Consider the following 8,035-nt stretch of genomic DNA (forward strand, 5'->3'; position numbering starts at 1 on the left):
GAATTTACACAAATGAGGTTTGGGTTGGGATAGCTATTGGGTTTGCACCTGTGCAATAAAGATGTATGTATGAATGTGTGTGCTAGGCTTGGTGTAAGGATGGAATAAGTAGATGTATGCCGTTATGATTAGTCCTCTTCTAACCAGACAGTTTTTTTTTCTTTCTTCCAGGTAGCCACGGCTCTCTCTGCTGTCACCAATGGGATTGGCTGCCGTTCCCTTTTTTCATGCTATGACTTGATGATGCCCTTGAGTGCAGATCCAGGACCAGCTTTAGAGCCCAGAAAAAAGATTAACCCTGCACCAGCCGCAAAAAAGAAACATGGAGGAGCAACGTTTCACCCGAGTCCAGGCGTCTTATAAGACCTTTAGTGATCACTTCCAGACTATGCAAACAGAGTAGGTTTTACTGTAGATGATTGTCTGCCATGACCTCTCCCTCTCACAGACATTTCATGACTGCAGTGCAAAGCCCATCACCCTCAAATATTAACTGGATTGCAGTAAAACCTGCAGCTAGTCGCACGGATGAAGTTTATGAGTGGTGATGGAGGCTAGAGGGGAGGTTGGTATTGGAGGATGGTAAGAAATTATTTAACACAATCATTTCTTGAAAAGACTGATAGTAAAGATATCCCAGGTGAGTTGTCATGACTTGACATATTCTGACTAACTAACAAAGTGGAATAAACTAAAGGCTTCCTTTTTTTTTGGTGAGATTTTGCCATAGCCCCTATGAAGGTTAAAACTAGCCATGGCAATGCACTTTTTCAAATGTATGTAAATGTTTTAAGAGTTTAGATCTGTTTTGCATGGGTACTCTGTTGGCATTTTTGAAGGGTATTTATGGAAGGAAGTACTGTAATGGCCACAGACACTTGACTGAATGAATTTACCTTTCATTGAACTGTTTAATACTGGAGCAATAACACCTGTGGGTGTTAGCTATAATGTGAATGAGATGGTTAGATGACATGCATCATTTGAAGTTTTTAAGTTGTACTATTCGTGTGTGTTATAGAAATATCCAGTGTTTTTCTTTTTTCTTTTATAAATTTCTTATGAAGTCACCAAAGACTTAAAATGACACATCAAGGTTATGAATGTCCGTGTAATGATATCTTTGTCTGAAGATATTTTAACTGATTTGACAGAATGGGTGAAATTGAGTCCTAGACTAGTTTGTGAAATCCCCATGAATTAAATTGGCAAAGAAATGCAGGTAAACAGAAAATGTTTGTGGCTTCTCATTTGTTTTTTGGTGATTCCACCTCAAGACCTTCTCTATCCAACGTTCCGCCATAGCCTGTCGTATTGGCACTATATAAAGGACCACCATGAAAAGCCTTGATTCCAACAGCACAGCACATTTCAGTAACCTCTACAACCCAGTCTTAAATTATCAATCTGGAAGACGATGTTGGCAGAAGCACTTCATGTCTAATACATTTCATAAGGAGCATTGACCTTTTTTCTTCCACGTGTTCCAGTTTAAATGTAATAACTCTCAGAGTATTTGTCTGTCAAAGTTTTTTATTTTCTTTAAACGTCAGCTGTTCAAATGTCAGTCTAACATAAACGAGTTTGAAATTACTATTAAAATATCACTTGCAAATTTGGTCCACTGATAGAAAAAAAAACCTGTCTGCCACTTCAAAGGCCAGATGACACCTGGAGGATTGAAAAATTATTGACACTTGGCATAGTTCCCGCAGTCAAAAAGGGGTGGAGGGCGGACAGGGAGACACCTGGTTCAGAGGGTCAAGCTCTCATGCCCTGAAACTGTCCAATGAATATGCCAGGAATCCGGCAATACCGATCCTGATAATAAAAACCCAGAATGGGTCTGATTTTTAACCTGAACATTTAAAACGGAGGAGAAGCCTTTTGCAAAGACCTTCAATGAAACATAAGATATTTTACATCATATTTAGAAAAATGTGATTTAACTCATGTTTTTGAAGATGATTGTTTCTTAATCAAGCTTGACTCATAGCAAATAACCATGCAAAACTCCGTATCAGGGCTTTTTCATTTACCTTTATTTATACTCGAGAGATCAATTGAGGGGTGATCCTCATTTACAATGACGTCCAGTCAAAATGGATAGAATAAACAAACAGTGGACAAGAATCCTTTAACGATAGGTGTATTCCACCTACAAAAACATCCACCAGTGACTGTGATGAAAATTTGCTCTTATGGAAACTACATTTTAAATGTCTCCCATAAGTGCACCATGTTTCCAATACTAAAGTCTGTTTTTCTAATTGAAATGGACGATGTTTTTAACAATCAAATCAAAAGAGAGAAAACAATTTAGAAAAGAAAAGATAGTTGAAATCTGTACTGTGTATGCTACATGCTACTTTTGAAACATCAGAGCTGTTAATTGTTATCAGCAGACATGTTAAATCTTAAATTGGCAGATAAAACACTTTTCAATATGTGGCCACATGCCCTAAACTATTGGAACCATCTACTGACTCCATTTCATTTAATTACCATCTATACTTACTTCTTTCAACATTCCTATTACATACTAAAGATATGATCAGCTTTGATTTGAGGCAACTATACATTTAAAGTAGTTGAAAATTGGTCCATCTTAAATAACTGCAACATTTAAAAATGCTGCTTACATATTGATGCATCAGTAATAACAATCCAATATTATGATTTATAGTACAACAATGACTGGATTGATTCCACTCCAAAATGAATGTTTATTTTGATGTACAAGAAGTAAATTTTTCTGATAAAACTTTCATACAGCTTCAATTAAAACAAGGTGGGACTTTTACTTGTACTGTGGTCATTTTACTTTGTTCTTGGGTAAAGGATCCAAATACCTCTTCTACAATGGATTTTTCAAACTACGTAGCACATTTGATAAAAGAGGTTTAGAAACAAGTTAATTATAATTATTTGATCATGTAGCACTTGTATGGGTCCTAGTTGAACAGCAGCCTTCTGGTGACCATTGGAAGCCCAAAGAGAATGGGCCAACTTCTGTAAGCCTGTGTGTGAGTGCGGAGTCAGTTTTAAGCAGTAGAATGGTGGGGGCAGGTTGGAGCAGATGGCCAGACATGCTGCAGCCACATCCATACCTCCAGGGAGCCATATTGTCTGTCCTGGAATGCTCTCCAGGTGACCTTTGACCTGTCTGGTGTGAAGGAATATGCTGTTTGTAACTTTCCCTGTAATGGTCTGTATCACACAAAGTACAATCATCGCACACAGGCCGCATTACGGTAGGTTTTTCCAAGAACGCATTACCTCAGTGGTGCAGTAAATATGTCCACGTCTGCTCGCAGCGCAATCCAAGTGCATTACAGTTAATCAATGTATGAAGTGAGAGGGGCCATGTTTCACTGCAATGCACTGTGCAAATATTTTTTCCTATCCAAGCGGATTTGGGAACCAAATATCTCAACAGACTATAATCACGATTCAATGCCACATATCTTGTTTAAATAGTTCACACTTTACAGACAATGAAAATGAAGCTTCTCTTTTTAAATTTTCTTTAAAAAGTAATGTAGGCGCATCATAAAAAGATGAATGGGGAAAAAGGCGTATTTATAAATTATTTTGATGCATGACAGTATACTACTACTTATACTACAGTTTCATCCAACAAGGCTTAAGATATGGCATTAGGGAACAAACGTTCTTTAACATTACATGTCTAAAATAGAGTGTCAATGGGAAAATGTTCATTTATCCCACACCAGTAGACCTCAAAGTTAAACTGTGTTTTGATTGATTGAGGTTGGTTCTGACCACAGACACACCCAATTATTCACAAACAAGTTGGATAGCTGCACTATATTTACACGTAGCCTACGTTCGCCCACCATTGATTGATTGAGCAACAAGTTCACACCCTTTCTCCGGAGACCTGCTGAACGTCATGCTGGGAGCCAAGTGAAATCAGTCAGAGCACCTCACATCAATATTTTACACATTTCAGCACAATATCTCTCGCCGAATTGTCTGAGTGAGTCATACAAATGTATGATAAAAGGCCTACTGTAGACTCTAAGTGCGTATAAGAGATTTATCCTTAAAGGAATGAACATTCTTTAGTGATTAATAATACAGGCCTATCTCTAGTTGGAAATGTTGGTTAAAGTTTGTTCAAGAGCAATTTTCATCATGGTTGCACAAGTTGAACTGCGGGAAAAACAACTACGAGCGGCTAAACTTCACGTTTGGTTTCACTGTCGTCTGTTTGAACATTACCATGGAATTAAATGGACCAAACCTTTTATTTTCCTCTTCACTCACGTCTTTCCTCTGTCTGCTTCTTTCTCCCTGTGTCAGCATCTGTACTTCATCAGCCTCTTTGGATTTTTTCACTTTCCCCTTCCAGCAAAAACTAATTCAACCCAGAAAACCTATCGCTGAACAATCTGCTGCAGCCTCTAATAACTCAGCATGTGCACACTTTCCACTGAGTCAGTGGCTTTGGTTACAAGTGTCCACCAAGGGACACAGACCACGCAGTGTGTTTATCGAAGACGTATGGTGAAACTAGGAATAAATAAGTTTTCATATTTCCATTATTTAAGCAAGCCATTAAAGACAGAATTACCCGTTGTTTTTACTTGTTAATATGTGCTTAAGTTCAAAGACTTAAAGCGGCTACGAGTAAGATTAAAATATCTTTAAAACAGTCTAATTTTTCCCCAGATGATCATAAATTACCTTTATTCACTGGTTGCTTAACAATTTTGTTTCCAAATTGGGGTTCAGTGGAAATATTTATTTTAGTTATTAGCCGGCCAATTTACACAGTACCTAAGAGCCGATATTGCTCTTCTTACCTGGTTGCCAATAGAGGTTGATAAGAGTGAAGCATTACACCTTATTAACTGTTCACAGATTTTCCCCCCAAAAAATGTCCTGGCCTGACCTATTGAAGATCTGTTTTCTATTGTGTCTGCTGAGTCTTTGTTGGATTTCAGATTTTAACTTTTCTGTAGGGACAGAACAGTGAAGGGTGTGCTCTGCTGTTCACACAATGACTGACCCACATAACGAAGCCACTTTACCACCTGTAAAAAAAATAGATAGACAAGGCCTGGCTGGCACTTCTGAATTTCACCAGCACAGTTTTTTAACATTGAGCACAAAGGTGAGCCTTGTCTCAGGGGAATCGTGCTGCATATTGCAGTGGAGCATCTCAATTCTGATGTGATGTTGTGATATGGACTTGACCTCTCTGAACAGCAGAGACGCCAAACCGTGTGGCGCACACCTGGAAACAGTGCTGTCCAAGATATAACTGCTTTGCTTTCGGGCCTCTCCATAGGATGTTGCTAGTTTAAATCAAGCTTATTCTTCTCACGCATGCTGCTGTAGATGAAATGGTTCCAAGTTGTTGTAGTTGGTTGCAGATGTGTTGTCGCAGGACATGATGTAATCTAGGCCTACAAGAAACAACACTCTCAAAACAGATTTTTCCTATTTATATTATATTTTACGAGGTCGGAGACAGTTCTGAGCTCACATTATGGAACTGTATGGTGTGTTTGTCGGTGTATGTTTGAGTATGTATATGTACAGTATACGTCTGCACTGCAGGCCTCAAGAGGTTCCGTCTGACAAGTAAATGAACCACCTGGAGATTCTGGAGGGGGAGTCTTGGCGGGTGATCCTGAAATCAATTATACAAAACACAGATGAAGAACAGCGGTGACTAAATTCACTAAAAATACAGCTCTGTGTTTGTGCTTGTTTGTGGCTACAAATGAAATAACCAATAACATATGTACTTAAACAGTTTCAGCAATATGTTTTAAATGCAGGTAGAGCTCAACACTGAAGGGAAAATGAAATTTGAGCGGAAGTAGGTAGGCGGGCGGAGCCAGGCTACTTCTGTACCACAACCTGGTTATACTGCAGCTGTAGTGCCGCAGATAAGAAAGCCCTAAAGACGTTAATCAGAGGAGTAGAGAAAATAACTGGAGCCGCCTCCCTACCCACCACGGTACAAGAACCCTTCCAGAGCTGTTGCCTTCAGAGGGCTCAGAGGCTTTGCTATATGCCACAGAAAGCTGTGTATCATTTGCCAAAAGAGCAAAGAGCATGGGTACAGGATTTTTGTAGGATGTATAGGTTTATCCGTCTCAGTTTAAGTTATTCAGCTGATACCAAGGTGCCTCCATGTTATATTTCTTCAAATTACTCCATAAAACATCAGCAGGTTTAGAGCGCCAAGACCTGACAATAGACAAGAAAGTCAAGCTTGGTTTTCTCTCAAGCCTCCGTGGAGATAATTTGGTAAACTGGTCATTCATGAGCAAGTTTTTTTCTAAATGAATGTACTTTTGCCGGGGCTCTTTGACACACTAATCCAATGTGCTGCCTGGGTGGTGAATAGTAAACCCTGAAGGCTCGTCTGACTGGTTACTCTAGGTGAAATATGCCTGTGTGGGATGTACATGTAAACCAGATGCCACATGAAGGAGAGCAGAGGGTGTAAACTGGAAAATGTCCAATTAAGGTGAATTTAGGAGCAGTCTGCCAGATCAGTAGCCTGGCACCGCCCGCCTAATACTTTTCATTTCCCTTCAGTAGTCAGTCTGGGTGTGCGGTATATTCTTAGGTTTTCTCCGGACAGATTTCTGCCGGTCCAATCAGCGAACAGAAGGAGTGGCTCAGAAGCCGGCGCATGACATGGTTGGTTGGCAGATCCAGAGTGGCACTGGGCAGATCCAATAATTTCAAACTTCAACAGACACCCGCCTTCAAGTGAGTTAACGTTTGTCAATTGAGCGATTCCAGACCTTCTGTACAAATTAAATGAAGTACGGTGGTCTGGTAGAACCAGGCTACCAGATCAGGGGGTTGTGTCCTTGTATAGTCCGCCACAAAGGCACTGATGTGTATTCATGATAAAATTGTATGTGGTCAATTAACTGTGAACGAGTACAAGTTGATGTCATTACACCCTTTTTACAATTACCCTTCAGATTTTGAAAGCCCCTCTCAACTGTTTCTATAACTCTATAAAGGAAAACTATGACACGAGTTTTATCTAAAATGTGATTTTTCTTGACTTTTCTCTTCACTAGCTTTTGCCTTACTGGTAGGCACTTACAGTCCACAATACAGGTTAGTTATCTTTCATTCAATCACACTCCCTCTCTCAGGAATCCCTTGACAATCTTTGTTCATCACATGCCAGGTCATGACTTTGTCCACATTACTTGTGCTGCATATATCCATGCTGTAACTCCTAAATCCTGTTCTAGTTGAAAAAGTAATGTTTGCCAATAAATATGTCAAAGGCTACTGTCTGACTCTGAACATGTAAGTTGTAAGTAAAGAATCGTTTGGCCCTTCCTGTGTGCTTTCTCAATTTAAAGTATGATGGTGAATGACATTTAGTTATGTTACCCACTTAGCACTTTGGGACTCATGGAAACGATATATTTTATATTTCAATTGTTTTCTAAAATATCTAAGCGGTAGCCTTTTTATAGATTAAGCTAACATTATTTTTAAAACATGTGAAGGGAAAGTCTCTGTTTGAATTGTATGAATACAGATTTTGTGAGAAAAACTCAATACCATTCACAATCCATTATTTATTTTCCTTCTAGTGTCAATAGTGTTCTTTAGACCCACAACCCAGGATGTGTCAACAGGAAGGCCTGGGTATCAACATTTTATTATGAACACTGCCTGAATTGTTTGTAGCACGGGAATTGAAAACTGTCAAGTAATGAGTTTTCATACTTTGAATCTTTTTAGTCTGATCTACAATAATCATAATTTTTGCAGTTTTTGTATCATCGTAATGCATTACTGATTTTATAATGCGTAATGAGTACTCTTTCAAACATGTCTGTACTCCCCCAAGGGAAGAGATCCAAAAACTATTTAAAATAGGATAACATCTTGGGATCAGGTGTTTCTAATAGACTTAAAAAAGTGTTCACTCTGCCAATGGTTTTAATTTATAGTGAAGGAATAATGTAATAGTTGACAGCTGCAGATTTTATCTTTATTGCATGTCGGT

This window comes from Ammodytes marinus (genome assembly GCF_949987685.1).
Source record: "Ammodytes marinus genome assembly, chromosome: 1".
Taxonomy (NCBI): Eukaryota; Metazoa; Chordata; class Actinopteri; order Uranoscopiformes; family Ammodytidae; genus Ammodytes; species Ammodytes marinus.